Below are 27,541 nucleotides of genomic sequence, written 5' to 3' on the forward strand. Positions count from 1 at the left end.
AAGTCTGGGGGAAAAGATGGTTCAAACTCTAGTCACCTTATTGATACATACTATTATGATAAATAGATCTTCCAGTGGACCTAGAGACTTTAACAATGTAACAGTTCTCTTAAACGGAAACAATTCTCCACAAAATGTCAGAGTATAGAAGCAAACTTTAAAACCAAGACTGTTTTTATAGTGTCCAAATTAAAGGGAAAAAAAGTAATTTCTGTACTTCAGTACAATTTCTGAAAAGGAAATACAAAGAAAGTGGTTTTAAAAAGTATATTAATGAACAGTATTGTATCCAGACGTAAGGATACATATGAAATGCATTTCATATGGAATCACAGCTGTGTTCAAAATGCACAAGGCATTACAAGTAACAAAAGTGAATGTGAACTAAGTCCCAAGAAGGAAAATATCATAGTTTTCGATTGGCTTGTTTTTTGTTGTTGTGGGGGGGAGGGGGGATAAGAGAAGACTTATTTGAAATAGTGATAATTTAAAACTCTACAATCAGGAGACTAAGCAGCACTAGACTAAAAATATCAGAATCTAGATTGAATATTCTGTTGGCCTTTTTCATCTAATAGTGTCTGAGTGTTTATAAGTGATTTTACAATATTCACAGGTTTACCAATTCTTTTAAAAGCTCCCAAAATGTTACATATAAAAACTAGAGTAGGACTGGTAGTGGTACGCAAATAGGGTGACCAGATGTCCCAATTTTATAGGGACAGCCCCAATATTTGGGGCTTTTTCTTATATAGGCCTTTATTACCCCCCACCCCCGTCCCAATTTTTCACACTTGCTATCTGGTCACCCTATACGCAAGTAGCCCAAAAGGTCCAAGCTAGTAAACACAAGAGCAGGAACAGGTGCCGGATGATGACCTTGACAATTTGTCTCCCTTGTATAGCTTTTCATTTGGCCTCTTGGTGTTGCTATGAAGTTACTGTTACTTTGACTGATTTGTAAAACAACCTTCGCATCTTCTGTACAGTCTTACATTTGAAGAAGGGACACAGTGTCTGCATATTTGCATGTTTAAAATGAAATTGTGTCACAATGTGTTTAGTTGCTGAATATCCCTATCTTAGGAGGAAATAATCTAAAAAAGTTTTATTTATTTTTTCAATCATGTTACAGCAAATTAACTCCCTAGTGTTTGAACTCATTTCATCATAATTACTTCTTCTTCATATACAAGCAGCAGCTTGTGCCAACTAAGCTTGCACTTGCTTTCGAGAGAGAATGAGCTAAAGCACTGTAGTATTGCCATGACTATTTACATTTCTGGAGATGTGTCTGAAGAACTTATCTGCTTTAGAACACTCCCTTCAGAAGGAACTGTTTAGCATGTAAAACTGCAGAGGTTTTTCAAGGCTGAGGAATTTTTCTTTTAAACAACACAATGAATATTTTAGAACTTCTTTGTGGTACAAGCATATATTTACCACCAAATTGCAAGCCATCTTGAGGCGAATTAAACCAATTTATATAAATGTATATCATTGGTCTAAACCTGTCTTGCAAAATGGCAGTAAGTCCCCAAGTACTATGGCAATGTAACTATTGGAACTACAAGCCTGCACATTCACACACGAGTGCCCAAAGGTATCTAAATGAGAGGCTTGTTTTTTCAGAGTTGCTGGGCACCCACTGACTTCAATGGAACCCAGAGTTCATAATCTTGATAGTCAGGCCACTAGGCTTTGGTGCCTCACTATTGGTGCACACAGCAAAATTCTGGTCACAGTACAAAAAGTCATTTACCAAGTTGTATGCCCAAGAATAAGTAAAAATCAAGACCCCCACAGAGATATTCGTTTGCCAAGACCTTCACTTTTCTTAACAAGAGGATATATAACCAGCAAATTACAAGTATCAGAACCATCAACAAAAAACAAACCACTAAAAAACAAAAAAAAACCAACAACTTTGAATGTTTTTTTCCCCAAGACTCACTCTCCCATTTCCTTTGCATCTATTGTGTCTGTTCCTCTCTGAAGAAAAAGGAATTCTTATTTTTATAAAAAACAGCCAGTTGCTGTGTTCTAATTCCACACTCATCCTTCTCCCTATGTAGTTCCACAGTTCCATTCTTTGCACCATGAGCTGTACAGTGGTGTTTACTAGATTATAACAGAAATGCAAAGTACTGATTATATAAACCTCTCAACAGAAGACCCCCAAAGTACTTACACATAAAGTCCAACAGACTTGCAAGTACAACAGTACCCATTTTATAGGCCCAGTGGAGTAAAGTGCCTTGCCTAAGGATACAAAATGAGTCAGGGATAGATCACAGTGTCCCTGATTATTAATAAGGGAGTCTTAAGTGGTTAGAAAATGGGATTAGAAAAGTTTCACTTCACAGCACTTGACAGACAGCAGGCTTGTCTTCATTACCGGGATAAGTCGACCTAAATTATGCTACTCCATCTACATGAATAACGTAGTTGGGAGTCAACGTAGCTTAGGTCAATTTATCCCACTGTCTTCACTGCATTGCGTCTACATGAGACGCTCTCCGGTCAACTTACCTTACTCTTCTCGGAGAGGTGAGGTACCGGGGTCGACTGGAGAAGACTGACCCACTAAAATCGATCATGCTGCATTGAACGCAGCAGCCTCAAACTCCCCATAGTGAAGACAAGCCCACAGAACACAAAGAAAGGTACAGTAGGGAGAACTAGACTTGAAGCAGAGAAATGGTACATTGACAAGCAGAAACTGCATCTAAAATACCTTTAAGAGAACACAACAGTAATGTTTTGAAATTGATCAATATACACAAATTCAATTTTGAATAATGTTAAGGGTTTTTCTTCTCATCTGTTTATGCTGGCAGAAAATGAAACTGACAAGGAAAAATGGTGAAACTGGCTATATCCAAAATGTAACAAATGCACAAAGGTAAACAAACGGGGGGGGGGGGGGGGAATAGAAATCACTAGCATCTTTCAGTCCCAATCACTGCAACTCTTGTCAAAAAAATATTTTTTAACCCACTAAAGTGTTTATTCTTAAGTTGATGCTGTTTCTTTGCAAAACTGGCCCATTGGCTGATCATGATAGGAGTCTGTTTGACTGGTACTTACTGGGACAGTTCTCACGGTGCCCAGCACTGTTACCCCCCGTCTCCAGCATGAGGGACCATGTGTTTAGCTGGGTGTCAGCTCCCGAACACCTTCAGGCCATGAGCAACTCAAGCATGCTCCTCTGGGCTATGCCAGCTCTGACTTTGCCTTGCAGGTTAACAATAGGTGCACCCCAGTCCCCGAGTCTGTTTTAAGTGTTCCCCTGTGATATCCAGCCCCTGACCCTGGCTACTCACAGAAATACCAGGCCTGCTGTTCCCAAAAGAACATATGCAAACCAGCTTGTAATAATCAGAACTAGTACTTTGGTTAACACCACAGCACTCAGATATTCTTGTTTTCACTATAAATGTAAGTTTATTATCAAAAACTTGAGATGCAGGAGATAGCATGGATATTGGAAACAAATGGCCACGTATGAAATAAAACCATAACATGCTTTCTAGAGACTAAGCTTAACCACCACCTTAACCTCACATCTAAAGTGTATCTTATCTAAAGTCCTCTTCAGCATTTTTAACCAAGGTTGGCTGAGATCTCGTTTTCATTAATGTAAATGTGCTGTTTACTTCTGAGGTGCGGGATAAGTGGGCGTCGTCTTTGTCTTCTAGATATACCCCGAAAGTTCATTGCCTTTGCTTACAGGCAGGATAACCACCCATTGCTTGTTTTTACTTGTGTGCTGCTCTCCTGTTGACTTCACATCTCTTTGTTAAGATGTGACTTCTAGAAATATCCATCCACTTTGCTTAATTAAGCATGCACAATGCATAATTTACATCCTGACAGAGATACATATTTCTTACCTCCTGTCTGACAGAAAACCTGTTTTTCAGCTTTGCTGGTGATTAATACTTTGATACAGTCTAAAAATATGTTTTCAGTATATATACATAACTACTTACATAGTATCTGAACATACACTTCACAATGATATTATTAACCAGTAAGACTCTAGCTTTCATTTGAGATTCATTTAATATTACTGTATCCCCTTGGCTCTACGGGTTCTCGGGTCACACTTCCCAGAAGTACATTTGGTTCACCACTTGGATACATTTAGTTTTGTACCAATTCCTCCACCATATTCCACAAGTAGCCCCACTGATATGAACAGGGCTGTTCATAAAGTATGGTGGCATTCAATGCAAATAAGGTGGCAAAATCTATTCCTAGATGTAAAAGCTACATCATATGCATTATACAGATACAACATTCAGTTGTTTAATTGCGTCATATTTTGTTTGATTTTTTGGTCTGGCCTTTTCTAGATGAAGTTGTTTTTTATTTTTAAACTATGAATGCCTCATGTACTGATGGAGGAAGTGGAAAAAGGATTTGAGGTTTAATTGTTGTGCCAGTATTCTTTGGACATGCATTTTTACAGTACTCTTAATCTAATAAAGTTTATTACAAAAAAAAAAACAAAAACAAAAACAAAAAAACACCACACCACACACATATGCTTTATGGTACTACAGTGTGGTGAAATTTGTTTTTTACATAATCCTTTTCAGATCAGAGCTCTATAACTATAGAAATGTTTTTAGTTAACATTTAATTTTATACAGCAGAATGTAATTAATATTTTATGTTTTTGAGCTCTTGTACATTCTGAACATATAAATGACTCCAGACTGCTCAATGCATATGTTCAAAACAAGTAATCAATACAATTCCCTTTCCTGACTTCTTAAAACAAAAAGGGAGAGATGAAAATATATTTAATTGATTAAATGGTAATAAGTATAATGAAAATGCAATTCCACATGATCAGTAATTCATAAGGTTTTTTCAAAGAGTTATTTCCCTAAAAGGGAGTGAAATCTGCATAATGGCAGGACCGTTTAATAGAGATGCAGAAGTGCAGGTAACATGAAGCTGTAAAACTGAAAAGGCAAAGTGGCAGGCAATGCCATGGGAACTAAACATTAGAGATTATTCATGACACCTGCTTTAGTTTAATTCTGTGTATTAATCTTGCACACAAGATATATTCCATGGTCAACTACTTACAGCCAGACAAGAGAAACATTCTTAAAGTCACTACTGTATATTATAACGCAGCAGAGACCATGATTTCTGCAACCCAAGGCCCAATCCTGCAGATGCCACTTTCTCAAAACTCTCAAGAAAGTCAATGAATACAGTGGGAAAGACTAGGCTTCCTGCTTATAAAAACCAGTCCCTAAAAGTTCTCCCTAACCTGTAGGTTTTGGAATCCCTATCACCACCCAAAGAGCTCTTCTGTCCACTCTCTCATGCTACATCATCATCAGTATATGGTGAACACAACCTTTCTGCTTAGAAGCATTGGAGACGGCACCCCTCTGCCTGGAGTTCCCAATCAAGATCCAGTTCAATGCGTCTCCACCCTCTCCTCCTCAAAACACCTGTTTGTGAAGTCCCATGAACCTCCACCTGCCCTCCACCTCTGCAGACGTGCCAGCTAATGAATCACTAAGAAATATGAGATGCAAAACTTTTCCATTAAGTTTAATGTAAGGAAATTCATGCAGATAAGGTGAATGTCAAAAGAAAAGGAGTACTTGTGGCACCTTAGAGACTAACAAATTTATTAGAGCATAAGCTTTCATAGCTACAGCTCACTTCATCGGATCCTTCAAATCACATTGCTTTAAAAGTTGTTTAAAAAGTGAGTTTTTTTATTATTATTAAAATTGTAAAACCTTGCAAGCTAGGTCCCTGGCCTTCATACCTGTCTGTCAAGTACTTAGCACATTTGAAGTAGCAAACAACAAATATCCCCCTGGTCTTTCATTACCCATGCTGATTGTCCTGTGCCATCGAACAGAAACTCCCTCTGGACAAGTAAGACCAAAGCCTAGATTTTCACATGGCAGTATACTAACCCATCAGGAGGCTTTCCTGCTCACTCAGCAGTGGTGCAACCAAGGGCTTTACTTCCCTGGAAAAAGCCTTAAAAAAAAAATATTTTTTGCCTCAGAGAAGCAGAGCCCAATGCTATAACCTAGTGCCGTGTTTCCCAAAGTATGGTACGCGTACCCCTGGTGGTACATGAAAGGGTTTCAAGGAGTATGGGACAGAATTTTTTATTTTACTTTATCATAAAGTGTCCCCCGCCCCACTGCCGGTCCAAGCGGCTCAGGCCACCAGCTCCTGCCAGCCGGAGTCCCGGCCACCGGCCCCACTCAGTCCGCTGCTGGCCTGGGGTTCCGGTCACACCAGCCAGCAGCCAGGGCTGGCTCCAGCTCTTTTGCCGCCCCAAGCGGCGAAGAAAAAGAAAAGTGGAAGTCTTAAGAAGAGGGTCAGAAGCACAGCATAGCAGACGCAAACCACGCGTGCCCATTACCGCAGCTGGGGCAATACACTTGCCCTTGTTGCATGCGCAGAAGTTATACTGACGGATATAAGTAAATAACTACTCTAAAGATCGTAGCAAGTACATACTTGGTGTGTATTAATATACAAAATTTCTCTTTGTTTTTGTTAAACCCATTTACAATGGATCGCTGGCTAAAAACAGGAAGTTTGAAATGTACAAAAGAAAATTATGAAGGAAATACGAATGTTAGTGATAATTATGCCGAAAAATGCAGTGATATGGCTACATCAGACAATTGTGACGACAAAATTATTGAACCGTGTGAACCATCAAGTTTATTGAAAGTATCAGCTGCAAAGAAAACGAAAAAAGCTCACAAATATATTGAAGAATATCTTAAACTGGGATTTTCGTGGAATGACGATGAGGTGGAGCCAGTTCTACTATGTGTGATTTGTTACAAAACTCACAAATGAAAGTATGAAACCATTCAACCTAAAAAGCCATTTCGAGAGCAAACGAAGAATACGAGGGAAAACCTGTAGAATTCTTCGAAAATAGGTGCAAAGATCTCCAAAAGCCCCAAAAAAACAATTCGTAATGTGACTGAGGTGAAAATATGAAAGCTTTGGAAGCTTCAAGTAGTGTGGCGTACTTAATTGCCAAGTCCGGAGCTGCTGAAGTGATTGGCGAGACATTAGTAAAACTTGCAGCCAAAGTAATGGTGCAAGTGATGATTGGAGACAAGGCTAGCAAAGCTATAAATCGTGTACCCTCTCAAACAACACTGTTCATCGCAGAATCACAGATATGGCCGAAAACGTAAAGCAGCAATTATTGTCAAGAGTACAAAAGAGTTGCTACTATGCGCTGCAAGCAGATGAATCCACTGATGCTGTGAATTCAGCTAATCTTTTGTTGTTTGTCAGATACGAGCTGAATAATGAAGTCCATGATGATATTTTGTTCTGCCAACCTATACCAACACATAAAACTGGAGAAGCTATTTTTAAAGTTATTGATGACTATCAAAAACAATGACTTGGATTGGAGTCGTTGTGTTGGAAGGAGCCAGAGCAATAACTGATTATAAGAAAGGAGTTGTTGCACGTATTCAAGCTGTTGCGCCAGAAACAAAATCGACTCATTGTTGCATTCACAGGGAAGCACTTGCCACCGAGAACATGCAGACAGATCTAAAGCAAGTACTGGATGAAGCTGTGAAAATAATCAATTTTGTGAAAGGCCGCCCTCTGAACGCCTGGCTGTTTTCTCAGCTTTGTGATGAGATGGGCAGTGATTACACACAACTCCTATTTCATACTGAAGTGCATTGGCTTTTGCGTGGAAAAGTTCCAAATTGCCTGTTTGAGCTGCGAGAAGAACTGCAAGTTTTTTTAAATGAAACCTTTAACCTGCGAGACTGTATACACGACTGGAAATGGCTATGCAAACTAGCATATATTGCAGATATCTTTGCTCATTTAAACAACCTCAATCTATCCTTGCAAGGGAAACTCGTATCCATATTCCATGTTCAAGAAAAAGTGAGTGCCATGGTCGCAAAATTGAAACTGTGACATAAATGTCTTAGTTGTCGGGAACTGGATTCTTTTCCTTCTCTTCATGACTGAGCCCTGGTCTACACTAGGAGTTGAGGTCGAATCTAGCAGCGTTAAATCGATTTAACCCTGCACCCGTCCACACGACGAAGCCCTTTCTTTTCCGACTTAAAGGGCTCTTAAAATCAATTTCCTTACTCCACCCCCGACAAGGGGATTAGTGCTGAAATCAGCCTTGCTGGGTTGAATCTGGGGTACTGTGGACACAATTAGACAGTATTGGCCTCCGGGAGCTATCCCAGAGTGCTCCATTGTGACCACTCTGGACAGTGCTCTCAACTCAGATGCACTGGCCAGGTAGACAGGAAAAGGCCCGCGAACTTTTGAATTTCAATTTCCTGTTTGGCCAGTGTGACAAGCTACAGGTGACCATGCAGAGCTCATCAGCAGAGGTGACCATGATGGAGTCCCAGAATCGCAAAAGAGCTCCAGCATGGACTGAACAGGAGGTACAGGATCTGGTCACTGTATGGGGATAGGAATCCGTGCTATCCAAACTACGTTCCAGTTTTCGAAATGCCAAAACATTTGTCAAAATCTCCCAGGGCATGAAGGACAGAGGCCATAACAGGGACCTGAAGCAGCACGGCGTGAAACTTAAGGAGCTGAGGCAAACCTACCAGAAAACCAGAGAGGCAAATGGCTGCTCCGGGTCAGAGCCCAAAACATGCCACTTCTATGATGAGCTGCATGCCTTTTTAGGGGGTTCAGCCACCACTACCCCAGCCGTGGTGTTTGCCTCCTTCAATGGAGATGGAGGCAACACGGAAGCAGATGCTGGGGATGAGGAAGATGATGATGATGAGGTTGTAGACAGCTCACAGCAAGCAAGCGGAGAAACCGGTTTTCCCGACAGCCAGGAACTGTTTCTCACCATGAACCTGAGCCAGTACCCCCCAAACCCACCCAAGGCTGCCTCCCGGACCCGCCAGGTGGAGAAGGGACCTCTGGTAAGTGTACCTTTTAAAATACTATGCATGGTTTAAAAGCAAGCATGTATAAAGATTAATTTGCCCTGGCATTCACGGCTCTCCTGGATGTACTCCCAAAGCCTTTGCAAAAGGTTTCTGGGGAGGGCAGCCTTATTCCACCATGGTAGGACACTTTACCACTCCAGGCCAGTAGCACGTACTCAGGAATCATTGTAGAACAAAGCATTGCAGTATATGTTTGCTGGCGTTCAAACAACATCCGTTCTCTCTGTGTTATCCTCAGGAGAGTGATATCATTCATGGTCACCTGGTTGAAATAGGGTGCTTTTCTTAAGGGGACATTCAGAGATGCCCGTTCCTGCTGGGCTGTTTGCCTGTGGCTGAACAGAAATGTTCCCCGCTGTGAGCCACGGGGAGAGGGGAGGGGCTAGCCACGCACTGGGGGGAGGCAAAATGCAACCTTGGAACGAAAGCACGTGATATGTATGTAATGTTAACAGCAAGGTTTACCGTGAAAGAGTGTACCCATTGTTCTATAAAATGTGTCTTTTTAAATACCACTATCCCTTTTTTTTTTCTCCACCAGCTGCATGTGTTTCAAGGATCACAGGGTCTTCTCCTTCCCAGAGGCTAGCGAAGATTAGAAGGTGAAAAAAATGCACTCACGATGAAATGTTCTCTGAGCTCATGCTGTCCTCTCACACTGACAGAACACAGACGAATGCGTGGAGGCAGACAATGTTAGAGTGCAGGAAAGCACAAAATGACCGGGAGGAGAGGTGGCGGCCTGAAGAGAGGGCTGAAGCTGAAAGGTGGCGGCAGCATGATGAGAGGAGGCAGGATTCAATGCGGACGCTGCTGAAGGATCAAACTAATATGCTCCAGCATATGGTTGAGCTGCAGGAAAGGCAGCAGGAGCACAGACCACCGCTACAGCCCCTGTGTAACCAACCGCCCTTCTCCCCAAGTTCCATAGCCTCCTCACCCAGATGCCCAAGAACGCGGTGGTGGGGGGGCCCTCCGGCCACCCAGCCACTCCACCCCAGAGGATCGTCCAAGCAACAGAAGGCTGGCATTCAATAAGTTTTAAAGTTTTAAACTTTTAAAGTGCTGTGTGGCCTTGTCCTTCCCTTCTCCACCACCCTTCCTGGTGCTTCCCTCCTCCACCACCCCTCCTGGGCTACCTTGGTAATTATCCCCCTATTTGTGTGATGAATTAATAAAGAATGCATGAATGTGAAGCAACAATGACTTTATTGCCTCTGCAAGCGATGATCGAAGGGAGGAGGGGAGGGTGGTTAGCTTACAGGGAAGTAGAGCGAACCAAGGGACAGGGGGTTTCATCAAGGAGAAACAAACGGAACTTTCACTCCGTAGCTGGGCCAGTCATGAAATTGGTTTTCAAAGCTTCTCTGATGCACACTGCACCCTCCTGTGCTCTTCTAACCGCCCTGGTGTCTAGCTGTGCATAACCAGCAGCCAGGCGATTTGCCTCAACCTCCCACCCCGCCATAAACGTCTCCCCATTACTCTCACAGATATTGTGGAGCACACAGCAAGCAGTAATAACAGTGGGAATACTGGTTTCGCTGAGGGCTAACTGAGTCAGCAAACTGCACCAGCGCGCTTTTAAACGTCCAAATGCACATTCTACCACCATTCTGCACTTGCTCAGACTGTAGTTGAACAGCTCCTGACTACTCTCCAGGCTGTGTGTATGGCTTCATGAGCCATGGCATTAAGGGGTAGGCTGGGTCCCCAAGGATAACTATAAGCATTTCAACAACCCCAACTGTTATTTTCTGGTCTGGGAATAAAGTCCCTTCCTGCAGCTTTTGAAACTGACCAGAGTTCCTGAAGATGCGAGCGTCATATACCTTTCCCGGCCATCCTACACTGATGTTGGTGAAACGTCCCTTGTGATTTACCAGTGCTTGCAGCAGTATTGAAAAGTACTCCTTGAGGTTATGTAGTCACCGACTTAGTGCTCCGGTGCCAACATAGGGATATGGGTTCCGTCTATGGCCCCACCACAGTTAGGGAATCCCATTGCAGCAAAGCCATCCACTATGACCTGCACATTTCCCAGGGTCACTACCCTTGATATCAGCAGATCTTTGATTGTGTTGGTTACTTGCATCACAGCAGCCCCCACAATAGATTTGCCCACTCCAAATTGATTCCCGACTGACTGGTAGCTGTCTGGCGTTGCAAGCTTCCACAGGGCTATTGCCACTCGCTTCTCAACTGTGAGGGATGTTCTCTTCGTCTTAAAGTCACAAACATTGAGCCAGTGTCTGGTCAAAAGCATTGCCATTGAGCTGCAATAGTGTCTGGTCAAAAGCAGTTCCATCCCTTGCAGTGAATAGTTAGATTTGTACTGAAAATTTTTCAATACCGAAATAGTAAGTATTAAAAGTAGTGCTTTCTTCACTAATCTAACCAAACCAGCGTATTTTAATTTCAGAATGATACGAATTCACCGTACTCCACACACACACACACACACACACACGCTGTTCTGCCAGAATGTTGATTCGCTTCTATTATTTTAATTATTTCTAGTACTATTTCTATATGTAACTATTATTTGTATTAAAATTTTTGTTTCAACTGTATGTAATATAATTTTGTATTTATTTCTAATAAACATTTAATCCAGAATGAAATGAATTAAGAGTGTGTTATAAATGTGGCTACCCCCTACCCCCAAATTATCTTCACTGGAGAAGGGGTACGCCAGTAAGACAAATGTCTCAAAAGGGGTACGCAACTGTTGTAAGATTGGGAAACTCTGACCTAGTGGTTAATCATTGCCCTGTGAGAGTTCCATTACTAGTGCTGTACTTAGTGGTAAGAGGCTAAAGTCTCTGGAACCATGATATGGGTCAGAGTCCTCCAGCAAAATACATAAGGGAGCAAAGCCTCCACCATGAGGCACTCAGGCATAAGGCTATTAACGCTAAGAGTACTATCTGGCTCATTTCTGTTTTTATAAACAATCCCTTCATCACCTCCATGTTACTATAGAACACAATATTCTGGCTCCCAAATGTATGATAGGAACCTTAGACTATGCATGTTTTTTCTTGTAAATCCGATTGACAGGAACCCCTTTGGTCTATTGAGATAATCTGCTGCAGCAGTGCATGTATAGTAACTGATCCTTTCCCATCAATGTCAGGAGGATTTATCTGGTTAGTGTACATTAATGCTAATGGGAACAAAATCCCTTGTGCAACAACAAGAAAACAAATTACTACGTTTACTTGACAAAAATCCTTAAGCGGTTTCCCCCAGCATGCAAAGAAAACAAATTTTGAGCATGACTCCTCTTTTTTTGTTTTTTTTAAGAGTGGAATGTTTGTTGTCTCTCAACTACTCCACATCAAATTTGTTCAGACTTACAAGTAAAAAATATATATCGTTTCTGTTTGCCTTGTAAACTCACATGTGATCTAAAAGTCAACATGGCTTGTGCAATGCCACCACTAATGAAGACTCTGCAATTAGAACATCCCTTCCTCTGTTTTTACTTAATGTAACCCCTAGAGTAGCTTTTGGTTTTCTAGTTATGGAATGTCTTTATGGTTTGTATCACTATTAAATAACACTGAAAAATCATTTTGTCCTGGAGACCTTACATGTTAACATATAGCAGTGGTACGCACTTTAAAAAGCACCCAGCACAGCCTTAAGGCCACTAGGAAAGTAATGCAGTTCAACAGGTAAAGCAAGGCAATCCATACTTTTAAAAACAAGTTACACACAAGACAATGGTTGTTAAATAAATATGCTAATGCGTAGCAGAGTCAACTACTATATTATGCCAATAAATGTTCTTAAACTCAGTACAATCCAATAAAATGAATTGGTTCTCCTTCCTATGAATGCCAGTACCTCAAGCACTTACCAACTGACATTCTAATTGAGTCAGCAATTGGAAACTTTAATTTCTGAAAAAAGAAAAGGAGTACTTGTGGCACCTTAGAGACTAACAAATTTATTAGAGCATAAGCTTTCATGAGCTACAGCTCACTTCATCGGATGCATTTGGTGATGCATCCGATGAAGTGAGCTGTAGCTCACGAAAGCTTATGCTCTAATAAATTTGTTAGTCGCTAAGGTGCCACAAGTACTCCTTTTCTTTTTGCGAATACAGACTAACACGGCTGCTACTCTGAAACCTTTAATTTCTCAGGATCAGACTCTGAAGCTAGTCTTGATTTTATTTCCCATAATCTTCAGCAATAGATTATTTTTACACAAGCTTTGCCTCTGCACAATTACTAACACAGAGGCAAAACATTAGGAACAGTTGAAAAATAACTTTTTGAGAAAGTTAGCAATCATATTTGAAAGCTGTCATCCTACAAATTAGGCTGCAAAGAACTCCTACTATCAGTCAGCAGACGTAGGCAACATTTCTATGAGAGTTTTAAAGCCACTATTATCAAAGGGAGAATTTGCTAATATCTCCCCTGCCTTGTAGAATTTGCTTACAAATTACTGCATATCTGTAGTTTTGACAAGGAGATACAGCAGAGTCTTGGAATTTTTTTTTTTTGGTCGGTTGTTTTTCTTTAGAGCTTCTTGATTCCCCCTTGGTGCCTCTCAAAGTGAACCGGCACATCAGACAAGCTGAGAAAGAAAAAACTCTTCAAGTTAATACACTGTAGCATCCAATGACCTCCTTTAGCAAATGGCATATGGACATACAACAATGATAGAAATAAATTAGACCTTGAAATTCATCTTTGGAGAACTGAGCCCTGCTTAGGGGGTGGGGCTTCTGACTAGACGTCCTATAAAGGTAGTCAGGCAGCGGCACAGATAGCTTCAGCGGCAGAGGAGCTAGCAAACAGAGCTGTAAACAGGGGAGTTTGAAAGGGGAGTTTGTATTGTGGTGCTTGTTTGGGGTTTGCTTTTGCTGGGGGAGGTGGTCTTTTTGGTGTGACTTGTGTTTCCCAGATTAACAGGACTTAGGCGGGAAGGCGATGACAGATACGGAGGCAGCTGTGGGAGTGACTCCTGTAGTGAAAGACACATTGAGGATGACTGGATGTGTAAGCTGTGGTATGTACATGACCCTGGATGAGGAACCTGGTAAGAGTTTTTTCTGCATGAAATGCCGTCTGATAGAGCTGATGGAGGAAAAGATCCGAGGTTTGGAGATGCAGGTGGAAAGTCTGGTTGAGTTTACGAAGGGGTTCAAGCAGATGATGGAGCAAAGATGAGAAGTGTCTGAACGGAAAAGCTCAGACTCACAGATGGAAGCAGGGCTGGGGAATTCTGAGGGGAGACTGGGTGAGGAAAGTGGTCAGTGGAAGCATGTGACTAACAGAACCAGGCAGAGGAAAAGACGGGCTAGTGAAGGAGAAATAGAGCTTAGGAACAGGTTGCAGAGTTGGAAAATGAAGAAGGGGCTCAGCAGGTACTTGTTGAAGGTGGAAGGGTAAGGGAGAAGAGAAGAGAGGCTAGTCCTATAGGAAAAGCAGAAGAGTCAAGGGAGACTACACCAAATATGAGCCCCAGGAGGATACAGGATGTGGTGAAGAGGAGTATAAGGGAAAATAGGAATGGAAAGAACTTGCAGCCAGAGGGAACAGGGGAGAGACTGAAGAATAGCACTGTCACCAGGAAAAGGCAGGTCTATGTGATCGGGGACTCTTTATTGAGAAGAATAGACAGGCCTGTAACTAGAGCTGATCCAGAGAATAGAAGGGTGTGCTGTCTTCTGGGTGCTAAGATACGGGATGTAGACCTGAGGTTGAAAAGGATCCTAAAGGGAGCAGGAAAGAATCCCCTAGTTATCCTTCATGTGGGAACAAATGATACGGCTAGATCCTCGCTAGAAAGTATTAAGGGAGACTATGCTAGGCTGGGGAAGACGCTTAAGGAAATTGAGGCTCAGGTGATCTTTAGTGGGATCCTTCCTGTTCCTAGAGAAGGGCAACAAAGGTGTGACAAGATTATGACTGTCAAAAGATGGCTTAGGCAGTGGTGCTATAAGGAGGGCTTTGGGATGTATGGCCACTGGGAGGCATTCACGGACAGAGGACAGTTCTCTCGGGATGGACTTCATCTGAGTAGGGAAGGAAATAGACTTCTAGGATCGAAGCTGGCACAACTGATAAAGAGAGCTTTAAACGAGGAATTAGGGGGAGATGGTTGGGAGATGTCCAGGTAATCTCCACGCCAGATTTTAGCACTGAGAGGGAAGACGACGAAGTAAGAAAGGATACAGCCGTAGGTAGGAGAATGTATATAAGGAGCGAGGGCGGTGTGGATACTAGTCTAATAGGTTATACTGGCTGTAGAATGACTGTGCCTAATAGGATACAAAATGTGAGCGAGGCCAAACAGCAAAAATTAAGATGTTTATACACCAATGCGAGGAGCCGAGGTAACAAAATGGAGGAACTAGAGCTACTGGTGCAGGAAGTGAAACCAGATATTATAGGGATAACAGAAACATGGTGGAATAGTAGTCATGACTGGACTACAGGTATTGAAGGGTATGTGCTGTTTAGGAAAGACAGAAACAAAGGTAAAGGTGGTGGAGTAGCATTGTATATCAATGATGAGGTAGAATGTAAAGAAATAAGAAGCGATGCAATGGATAAGACAGAGTCCGTCTGGGCAAAAATTACACTGGGGAAGATAACTAGTAAAGCCTCTCCTACGATAGTGCTTGGGGTGTGCTATAGACCTCCGGGATCTAATTTGGATATGGATAGAGCCCTTTTTAATGTTTTTAATAAAGTAAATACTAATGGAAACTGCGTGATCATGGGAGACTTTAGCTTCCCAGATATAGACTGGAGGATCAGTGCTAGTAATAATAATAGGGCTCAGATTTTCCTAGATGTGATAGCTGATGGATTCCTTCATCAAGTAGTTGCTGAACCGACTAGAGGGGATGGCATTTTAGATTTAATTTTGGTGAGTAGCGAGGACCTCATAGAAGAAATGGTTGTAGGGGACAATCTTGGCTCAAGTGATCATGAGCTAATTCAGTTCAAACTAAATGGAAGGATTAACAAAAATAAATCTGCAACTAGAGTTTTTGATTTCAAAGGGCTGACTTTCAAAAATTAAGGAAATTAGTTAGGGAAGTGGATTGGACTGAAGAACTTATGGATCTAAAAGGTAGAGGAGGCCTGGGATTACTTTAAATCAAAGCTGCAGAAGCTATCAGAAGCCTGTATACCAAGAAAGGGGAAAAAATTCATAGGAAGGAGTTGTAGACCAAGCTGGATGAGCAAGCATCTTAAAGAGGTGATTAAGAAGAAGCAGAAAGCATACAGGGAGTGGAAGATGGGAGAGATCTGCAAGGAAAGCTACCTAATTGAGGTCAGAACATGTAGGGATAAAGTGAGACAGGCTAAAAGACGAGTAGAGTTGGACCTTGCAAAGGGAATTAAACCCAATAGTAAAAGGTTCTATAGCCATATAAATAAGAAAACTAAGAAAGAAGAAGTGGGGCTGCTAAACACTGAGGATGGAGTGAAGGTTAAAGATAATCTAGGCATGGCCCAATATCTAAACAAATACTTTGCCTCAGTCTTTAATAAGGCTAAAGAGGATCTTAGGGATAATGGTAGCATGACAAATGGGAATGAGGATATGGAGGTAGATATTACCATATCTGAGGTAGAAGCGAAACTCAAACAGCTTAGGAATTGGCACCTGAAATTGCAAGCCCATTAGCAAGAATTTTTAATGAATCTGTAAACTCAGGAGTAGTACCGAATGATTGGAGAATTGCTAATATAGTTCCTATTTTTAAGAAAGGAAAAAAAGTGATCCGGGTAACTACAGGCCAGTTAGTTTGACATCTGTAGTATGCAAGGTCCTGGAAAAAATTTTGAAGGAGAAATTAGTTAAGGACATTGAAGTCAATGGTAAATGGGACAAAATACAACATGGTTTTACAAAAGGTAGATTGAGCCAAACCAACCCGATCTCTTTCTTTGAGAAAGTAACAGATTTTTTAGATAAAGGAAATGCAGTGGATCTAATTTACCTAGATTTCAGTAAGGCATTTGATACCGTGCCACATGGGGAATTATTAGTTAAATTGGAGAAGATGGGGATCAATATGAACATCAAAAGGTGGATAAGGAATTGGTTAAAGGGGAGACTGCAACGGGTCCTACTGAAAGGACAACTGTCAGGTTGGAAGAAGGTTACCAGTGGAGTTCCTCAGGGATCGGTTTTGGGACCAATCTTATTTAATCTTTTTATTACTGACCTTGGCACAAAAAGTGGGAGTGTGCTAATAAAGTTTGCAGATGATACAAAGCTGGGAGGTATTGCCAATTCGGAGAAGGATCGGGATATTATACAGGAGGATCTGGATGACCTTGTAAACTGGAGTAATAGTAATAGGATGAAATTTAATAGTGAGAAGTGTAAGGTTATGCATTTAGGGATTAATAACAAGAATTTTAGTTATAAGTTGGGGACGCATCAATTAGAAGTAACGGAAGAGGAGAAGGACCTTGGAGTATTGGTTGATCATAGGATGACTATGAGCTGCCAATGTGATATGGCTGTGAAAAAAAGTTAGTGCAGTTTTGGGATGCATCAGGAGAGGCATTTCCAGTAGGGATAAGGAGGTTTTAGTACCATTATACAAGGCACTGGTGAGACCTCACCTAGAATACTGTGTGCACTTCTGGTCTCCCATGTTTAAAAAGGATGAATTCAAACTGGAGAAGGTACAGAGAAGGGCTACTAGGATGATCCGAGGAATGGAAAACTTGTCTTATGAAAGGAGACTCAAGGAGCTTGGCTTGTTTAGCCTAACTAAAAGAAGGTTGAGGGGAGATATGATTGCTCTCTATAAATATATCAGAGGGATAAATATAGGAGAGGGAGAGGAATTATTTAAGCTCAGCACCAATGTGGACACAAGAACAAATGGGTATAAACTGGCCACCAGGAAGTTTAGACTTGAAATTAGACGAAGGTTTCTAACCATCAGAGGAGTGAAGTTTTGGAATAGCCTTCCAAGGGAAGCAGTGGGGGGCAAAAGATCTTTCTGGTTTTAAGATTCTACTCGATAAGTTTATGGAGGAGATGGTATGATGAGATAATGGGATTTTGGTAAGTAATTGATCTTTAAATATTCAGGGTAAATAGGACTAATCCCCTGAGATGGAATATTAGATGGATGGGATCTGAGTTACTACAGAAAATTCTTTCCTGGGTATCTGGCTGGTGAATCTTGCCCATATGCTCAGGGTTTAGCTGATCGCCATATTTGGGGTCGGGAAGGAATTTTCCTCCAGGGCAGATTGGAGAGGCCCTGGAGGTTTTTCGCCTTCCTCTGTAGCATGGGGCATGGGTCATTGAGGGAGGCTTCTCTGCTCCTTGAAGTCTTTAAACCATGATTTAAGGACTTCAATAGCTCAGACATAGGTGAGGTTTTTTGTAGGAGTGGGTGGGTGAGATTCTGTGGCCTGCGCTGTGCAGGAGGTCGGACTAGATCAGAATGGTCCCTTCTGACCTTAGTATCTATGAATCTTTGTGAAAGCCAGACCATATAAAAGCCCATCAAAAGTGTTAAAGAGAAAATTTGGGATTTCCAAATTTTTACATCCATTTTGCATACCATGGCCTGCAAGTTAAATAGTTATATCAAATGACTAATGAAAAGGAGTACTTGTGGCACCTTAGAGACTAACAAATTTGAGCATAAGCTTTCGTGAGCTACAGCTCACTTCATCGGATGCATTTGGCGGAAAATACAGTGGGGAGATTTATATATATATATACATACACACACACACACACACACAACATGAAACAATGGGTTTTATCATACACACTGTAAGGAGAGTGATCACTTAAGATGAGCCATCACCAGCAGCGGGGGGAGGGGAAAAGGAGGAAAACCTTTCATGGTGACAAGCAAGGTAGGCTATTTCCAGCAGTTAACAAGAACATCTGAGGAACGGTGGGGGTGGGGGTGAAATACCATGGGGAAATAGTTTTACTTTGTGTAATGACTCGTCCATTCCCAGTCTCTATTCAAGCCTAAGTTAATTGTATCCAGTTTGCAAATTAATTCGCGTCTGTAATTGAGTGACCGGAGAGATTTAAGTGTTCTCCGACTGGTTTTTGAATGTTATAATTCTTGACATCTGATTTGTGTCCATTTATTCTTTTACATAGAGACTGTCCAGTTTGACCAATGTACATGGCAGAGGGGCATTGCTGGCATATCACATTGGTAGATGCGCAGGTGAACGAGCCTCTGATAGTGTGGCTGATGTGATTAGGCCCAATGATGGTGGCCCCTGAATAGATATGTGAACAGAGTTGGCAACGGGCTTTGTTGCAAGGGTAGGTTCCTGGGTTAGTGGTTCTGCCACTCTGAAACAAATGACTAATGTACCTCTCACATGACCAATTTTAAGTTTACAAAGTAAACCAATATGCCACTAAGAATAAATAAGCCATGCAATCAATTAGGACATCACACAGAACTCAAAGTAATGACACCTTAGCCAAGGCTCTCTTTTAGCCCCAAGACACTGAACAAACAAACTCTTTATTTTATATATTAAACATGGCATAGACCTAGAAAGCTCTGATCACTGAGCCAACAGCCCTTTATCCAAGGTTTATAGCGGCAAACAGATTAAATTACATTTCATACCCCTTCCCTACACCCATTCTGCAGCTCTTGCACATAAGTATTTAAATCCTGTTTGTCTACACAACAAAAGCAACTAGTTTAGTAAGCATCTTACTGTATTTACAAAAGGCTTCCACATTACTGCTCACATACTATGTAAACTAAGCCTTATAGAGAACAAACATTTCACTACGGAATCATCCATGTCAAAACACTAATTTAAGACAACTGCATACTATAAATCCATAATACAAATACAATTAAAAATGGAAACTTAGCCTATGCCAAATGAGTATTGTCCCTTTAATGTGAAGAAAATTTGAACAAATTGCAGAAATGTCATGTCAACTTTACTACCAGCATGAAAAAGGCTTGGAAGAGAAGAGTGCACAACCTAAAATAAAAAACTTTCAGTGTCGCTGGAAGCTTTAATCCTACAGAATGGAATAGCAAAATAAGACAGCCACGTTACAAAATAATCATGCAAAAGAAGGTGGTCAATCTAGAAGTGCATGAGCCCAAGCTTGAAAGTTAGGGGATTACCACCATTGCTTGAGGGCCATTACAGGACCAGCTGCAATATCGGGATTCAAATTTTCACAATCTTTGGGTGTGTCTGACTCCTATATTTTGGTTACTACCCCTCTCTATTTACAATAGGAGTTAAATAAGACTGCTTCATTATTTGTTTTGAGATGTTTCCTTTGTGTGTATGTTAGTGAGAGGGGGGAAAACTCAGTGTTCAAAACAGATTTATCCAAGGCTTTTAAAGTTTGACCAACACCTCCTAATTTAAGCACTAAGCCAACCATGCCAGGACAAAAATACAACTGTACCTCAAGTCCTAGTTCCCATCCCCAAGCCACACCACCTCTTACAGGGTCTCCCACTGGTCAGATACTCCTACTGTTGGGCCCAAAACTCCAGTCATCCACTAGTTAAACCCTGATCTCCAATTAACGCAGCATCCCCAATTAATGAATGCCTCCCCATCACTCCACTATCCAGAGCCCATTGCTACGAAAGGCTAATGTAGCGCCCATCTTTTAAAAAGGGAAGGAGGAGGATCCGGGGTGCTACAGGACAGTCAGCCTCACATCAATCTCTGGAAAAATCATGGAGCAGGTCCTCAAGGAATCAATTCTGAAGCACTTCAAGGAGAGGAAAGTGATCAGGAACCCTCAGCATGGATTCACCAAGGGCAAGTCATGCCTGACTAATCTAATTGCCTTCTATGACGAGATAATTGGCTCTGTGGATGCGGGGAAAGCAGTGGACATAGTATTCCTCGACTTAAGCCAAGGTTTTGACATGGTCTCCCACAGTATTCTTGCCAGCAAGTTGAATAAGTATGGGCTGGATGAATGGACTATAAAGTGGATAGAAATCTGGCTAGATTGTCGGGCTGAACGGGTAGTGATCAATGGCTCTATGTCCAGTTGGCAGCAGGTATCAAGTGGAGTGCCCCAAGAGTCAATCCTGGGGCCGGTTTTGTTCAATATCTTCATTAATGATCTGGAGGATGGCATAGATTGCACCCTCAGCAAGTTTGCAGATGACACTAAACTGGGAGAAGCGGTAGATACGCTGGAGGGTAGGGATAGGATACAGAGGGACCTAGACAAATTAGAGGATTGGGCCAAAAGAAATCTGATGAGGTTCACCAAGGACAAGTGCAGAGTCCTGCACTTAGGACGGAAGAATCCCATGCACTGCTACAGACTAGGGACCGAGTGGCTAGGCAGCAATTCTGCAGAAAAGAACGTAAGGGTTACGGTGGACGAGAAGCTGGATATGTGTGCCCTTGTTGCCAAGAAAGCTAACGGCATTTTGGACTGTATATGTAGGAGTATTGCCAGCAGATCGAGGGACATGATCATTCCCCTCTATTAGACATTGGTGAGGCCTCATCTGGAATACTGTGTCCAGTTTTGGGCCCCACACTACAAGAAAGATGTGAAAAAATTGGAAAGCATCCAGCGGAGGGCAACAAAAATGATTAGGGGACTGGAACATATGACTTATGAGGAGAGGCTCAGGGAACTGGGATTGTTTAGTCTGCGGAAAAGAAGAATGAGGGAGGATTTGATAGCTGCTTTTAACTACCTGAAAGGGGGTTCCAAAGAGGATGGATCTGTTCTCAGTGGTAGCAGATGACAGAACAAGGAGTAATGGTCTCAAGTTGCAGTGGGGGAGGTTTAGGTTGGATAATAGGAAAAACTTTTTCACTAGGAGGATGGTGAAGCACTGGAATGGGTTACCTAGGGAGGTGGTGGAATCTCCTTCCTTAGAGGTTTTTAAGGTCAGGCTTGACAAAGCCCTGGCTGGGATGATTTAGTTGGAGATTGGTCCTGCTTTGAGCAGTGGGTTGGACTAGATAACCTCCCGAGGTCCCTTCCAATCCTGATATTCTATGATTCTAAGGCCAGCTATGGCAGACTACCTACCTCCTTTCCTAGGCCTAGAAGTATTTTAAAAGAAAAGAGGGACCACCATCACCTCACCAAGCACTCTGAAGGATAATGGTAATATCAGAAGCTATGCCCCTCCCCTTTACAGAAGCCTCTGCTGAGTTGTCAGGAGCCCCACACAGAGCCCTGTCTGGGCTGGTTTGCCCCTGATGGGAACTTTCTCAAGAGACTGGCATTCCCCAAAACTCTACAACACAGCACAGGGTGACGGACGCCCCTCAGGAGACCCTACTCCTAACAGCAGTCAGTGGCCAGGACCCAAAGCAGTAGCAGCAACTGCACTGGGACAAGGTAAAGTCAGCCATCACAGCATCAATTACACTTAGTGGTTAGAAGGCTGTTAATCATAAGACACCTTTTTTTAAAAAATGAAAGCTGAGATGACCTTTGTCCAGGTAAGATTTCTGTTTACCCCAGGCAAGTAGATTTTTTTCAAGACCCAGGATCTATTATCCTAACATAACAAACTCATCAGCCTGACATCCAGCAGCTATTTAAGCAGATTCACACTCCTGGAAGCAGCTGAAAGGATCATTTCCCCACCATTACAACTCATCAATGTCAGTCTGCACTCAAGCTCATCCGTAGGCCACAAGAATGGTTTTGCAGGTTAAGATGTTGAGGAGATCAGAAAGATACAAATGCTCTTGTACCCACAAGTGCAGACAAGCTCTCAGCATACAACAAACCTTCGAGAAGAGGCCTGATTCTACTATGAGATTAGTGAATTCCCGATTCGTTTGAAGACTTACTATCAGTGCTCAGTACAATCCCAGACATTCTAACACAAGAGTGGGATCTTACTTGTGAGCCAAGAAGAATTTCAGTATTGCAATGCCCCAAAATTTCTATATTGTTTCAGAGAGCAGAAAAAAGAAAAGGACTATTGCTTGACAACTACTCTTCACAGTCCACCCTTGACTACAGGAGACAGGGATGCTGCTATTCCCCCGCATCCAACCAACCCAACATGAGAATCAAAAACAAAGCCTTCAATATACCCCTAGCCCTTAAGCTGGAACTGTACAACTCCATATCCATGAGCTGTGCACGAGTTCACTTCAGCCTTAAGGCTGAACTAGTTCTTGCAAGCTTCACAGCTCCAAGACAGAGTTTGTGGGAGCTCATTTGCATGGACTCTCCTCTCTCCAGCGACACCAGCTGTGCTGCTTATTTGACCACCTCCCTAGTATACAGATCTTTGGCACTTTGCACAGAAGACAGACCTTTTCCCTAGATAAGCAGGCCTGCCTCTGGAGTCATTTCCCAGAGTCTTTATGAGAAGGATATTTTCCGATGGGTCATGCTCTTTACAGCTACCTTGGGTAGCCTCTTCTATACACACAGCATCCACTTTTGCCCTCTTGTTTTAAACTTTGCCATCTCAGGAAGTTTGTTGTGGCATCCTTCTTCTGGTACATCAACATTTTAAAAGTCTCAAACATGCTTCCTCAATTTCTTCTTTGGTAATGACAGTGGGAGCAGCTGCAATTGCTAAAGTAAAGGCTGCATCATTACTTCCCTTGATATCAATCCCTCATATTTTTCCAGAAACTTAATTTTATGGCTTAAATTTTCCAAACTTGGTCTTTGCCATCCTGCTTGCTCCTTTATATTTTTCCTGCTCCAATTCTTCAGTATTCTTTCTCTAATATGGGGCCCAGAATTGTCCCCCTAGTCTTTACACATGGTCAAAGATTTCTTCCAATTAGGACGCTATTTAGTCATCCCAGTACTCTTTGCTTTCTTACCAGGTTTTAAAAAGGCTATCAAATTTCCTTAAACTATCAACTCCAGATCCTTTTCCTGATCAGCGTTTTGTAATTTGTGACCATTTAAAAGCATGATCCCTATTTGCCAAGTTTCTAGACACATTACTCCACATTATTCTACAGTAAATTGCAGAAGCCATCCTGTTAATTCATGCCTGTTTCCTCTAAATGTCTTTTTGGACACAGTATCACAACTGGGTTAATATATTATAATCAAATTAGTTTGTCTCACCTGCAAATTTATAAACCTGGCCACATAGCTAATCCTGAAAATCACTGATACAATTGGAATGTGATTAGGGTCAGGTTAACATAATTTCCTGTAACATTCCTCTTGCCACCTCCCTCCTACAAAATCTGTAAGCATCTACTGCTAATTTTGACCTTCATCTCTGGGCCTTTTTTTAATGCAATTGTGCGTCTCATATCAATACCACAGCTGCTTACATTAATGCATCAGAAACTAATGTCCAAGAGATCAAAAGCATTCTAGAAGATTAAGTCACTTATTTCTACTCTTTCACTGTCCTCGTTATTTCTTCAGTCTTTCTAAGCAATTTTTATCATTGTGTTCATTTTTGTCCCTGATCAGTGATATGGGTGAAACTTATTTCATTTGATAAAATATTTATTTACTTTTAGTAACCACTCTTTTACAATGCTGCACACAACTGAATTAACAGACCTAACCAAATGTTTTTAATTAAAAAAAGGGAGGGATCAAGAGAAAAACAGGGTGACTTCAAATGTAGGCTTCTTTTCCATAACAGAAATATTCTACTAGAACTCTATTTACTCCTTTCTTGAGAGCAGGGAGGGTATTCAAACTGCTCTGGCAGCTTTTAGGTTTGGGGCTTGTTTTTTGCTGTGTTTGTTTGTTTGTTTTTAAAGGGACATTAGCAATAGTGAAGTGTGGCTTTCTGTCTCCTTTAACCACAGAAAAGTTGAGTACAGGCAGAAGCAATTCAAGTTTTCCCACACTGCTTTCAAAATAATCAGTGACATGGTATCTATCGAGGTAGTTATATGGTCCTCATCTCAATCATTAATGCACTACCCTCATTTTACAGATGGGGAATTGAGGCTCAGCGTAGATAGTGTGCCCAAAGTCAGACAGGGCGTCTGTGGCTAAGCTGGGAGATTTGGGTTCTGTTCCTACATCCTAGTAGGAGTGCACTATCCATGAGACCACAGAATATCAGGGTTGGAAGGGACCTCAGGAGGTCATCTAGTCCAACCCCCTGCTCAAACCAGGACTAATCTCCAATTTTTGCCCCGATCCCTAAATGGCCCCCTTAAGGATTGAACTCACAACCCTGGGTTTAGCAGGCCAATGATCAAACTACTGAGCTATCCCTCCCCCTTCCTAACTCTCAGGACAATAGTGAAGGTCAGGCTCCCGGGGCCATTCAGCCTTTGGTCTGTTTGCAGAAACTGCCAAGCAAGCTGCCACATGGAATGGTGGCCTTTTAACTTTTGAGTATTTATCATATCCAGATTTTCTGCAACACTCAGCACCATAAGCACACTCCTTTTGGCCTTCAAGAGTCTACACACAAAAAGCGATCAAGGTAGGAGTGTCAGACTAGGGACTGGAAGGAAAGTTTGGTAACTAAAGTTTCCAGTAAGTTAAACATTTATATGACATTGGTTTTGGTCCCATTCCTGGCCTCCTACTCACTATCTTTCAGAATTCTGGCAGGCTATTACTATTCTGGTCCATCTAATCTCCTCTTTACACAGTGCTCTATAGGCAGGCAGGCTACTGAACATGCTTTTTTCCAATCAATCTAATGTAATACAATTTTTTTTTAAGTGTGTTTTAAGTTGGTTACCCATGTAACTACAGAAGTTGATAAGAAATATAACACAGGAGATTGGTTGTACAGAATTAAGTTTGTACTTTTTTCCTGTTTTAGATACACAGCATGCCCTCTTCCATCACAGGTGTTAACACCCTTCAAATACAGAGGATTACATCTCTCAGTCCTCCCTTTTTCCTTAAGTGAGTTAGTTAAGCTATATGTTTACTCTTAATCTTTATCATAATTTAACACCGCCAAACTTTCAGGCAATTGCTGCTTTTCACTGAATTCCTCCTTGTTGGCAACTCTCTGCTATTGAGATAACCATAATTGCACATAGTAGTCTAGAGCAGTGATTCCCAAACTAAGGACACCACTTGTGCAGGGAAAGCCCCGGCGGGCCAGGCTGGTTTGTTTACCTGCCGCGTCCGCAGGTTCAGCCGATCGTGGCTCCCACTGGCCGCGCGCAGCTCCAGGCCAATGGGGGCTGCGGAAAGTGGCGCGGGCCGAGGGACGTTCCAAGCGGCGTCCCAAGTTTGGAAAACACTGGTCTAGATCATCATTTGCCTTCAGAAAGGATCTATACCACCTTCCTACTCTGTCTAGTCTCTTGAAGCCCACAAACACACTGACTTTTCACATTGCATAGCAAGTTCATAGCTAGTGAGTCCCCTACCTCCTTTTTGTTTCTAAATTAAAAAGCTGTCTTTTTATTTTCAATATTTGTTTGATTTGTTTTATTTATCAGCCAGTAATCCTCAGATGATCTCTTCCTCATGAAGATACTCCATGCTATCACACAGGTGCTCTTAAATGTGGTGTTTGGCCTATGCTGCCGTGTTTCATAACCAACCAATGTACAAAGTGACACCACTTTTGAGCACAGCTGCCTGTATAATTCTGTAAGGATTTAAAGGCAATATTCCAATATAAACAGACTTGCTTTTTTGTGATTCTGTAAGAAATATCTCGTAGCAAACAGCTGAAGTTGTCAAATATTCACCTTACATTTTGTATATATTTAGTCTTGAGCTACATGCATTAGCAGTAGCTGTTAACCCTTTCTGAATCTTCCCCATCTCATTTGTCTCCACAAAGTTATTTGCTTCCTCTCTTTGCATCTTCTACAACACAATTAAATAGTAAAATCTTTATATATACTTTTAAAAAACACACAGTCCCAATTAACAGTATTTGTTTGGCTTAAAGTGGTAAAGTCAATCTGGGGTGAGGGGAAATAAAATCTTTTATTGTGCTGAGATACGAGTCCATGCTGCAATATCTGAGGTCAGTACAAACACCTGGAACATCTCTGAAATTCCCTCCCTTTCAATGTCTCCGTAAGTGATAAACTTTCTAAATTTATCCGTAATGAGATGAGCTGTCTCCTCACTCCCAACCACAAATAGGTTCTCATCCCCATCCTGAAGTTTCCACTAACTTCTTAATCATGTCAACGTCCAGAGCACAACTACAGTTCTGTACTTGAGATCCACAAGAGAATTCCCCTCAATCACTTCACTATTCTTTTGCTATTTACTTGTGCTCCTCAAGTACTAGATTTCTGCTTCATTTCCCAGTTCTCCTGAGTGAGCTTCATATCTCTCCCATGCACCATCTCCACCAGCTAGAATAAGTTCCCTGGGACAGATCCTCAGCTGGTATAAACCATCATAACTCCTCTGGATTCAATGGAGCTATAATAGTTTTTCTACACATCTTAACCCACATCTCTTCATCTATAATTCAAGCAAATATTGTTTAAATTCCCATTTCTTCTAAGCTTTGGCCATTATAGGCCTCTTCACCTGACCTATCACAAGTACCTTCTAATTTACTTTTATTTACTCATACAGACTTATCAGCTCTGAAATACTCCATGATGTTCCTC

At 41.7% G+C, this 27,541-nt stretch overlaps 1 protein-coding gene and 1 pseudogene across 13 annotated transcripts in view; one reads left to right on the forward strand and one right to left on the reverse strand.

The window, feature by feature from the left end:
* The window catches only part of NCOA1 (nuclear receptor coactivator 1), a 360,042-nt gene that overhangs the window by 294,942 nt on the left and 37,559 nt on the right, over nt 1-27,541 (reverse strand). The window lies entirely within an intron of this gene.
* On the forward strand, nt 6,577-7,984 carry LOC122459128 (annotated as a pseudogene).

Source organism: Dermochelys coriacea, chromosome 3, assembly GCF_009764565.3.
Source record: "Dermochelys coriacea isolate rDerCor1 chromosome 3, rDerCor1.pri.v4, whole genome shotgun sequence".
NCBI classification, from domain to species: Eukaryota; Metazoa; Chordata; order Testudines; family Dermochelyidae; genus Dermochelys; species Dermochelys coriacea.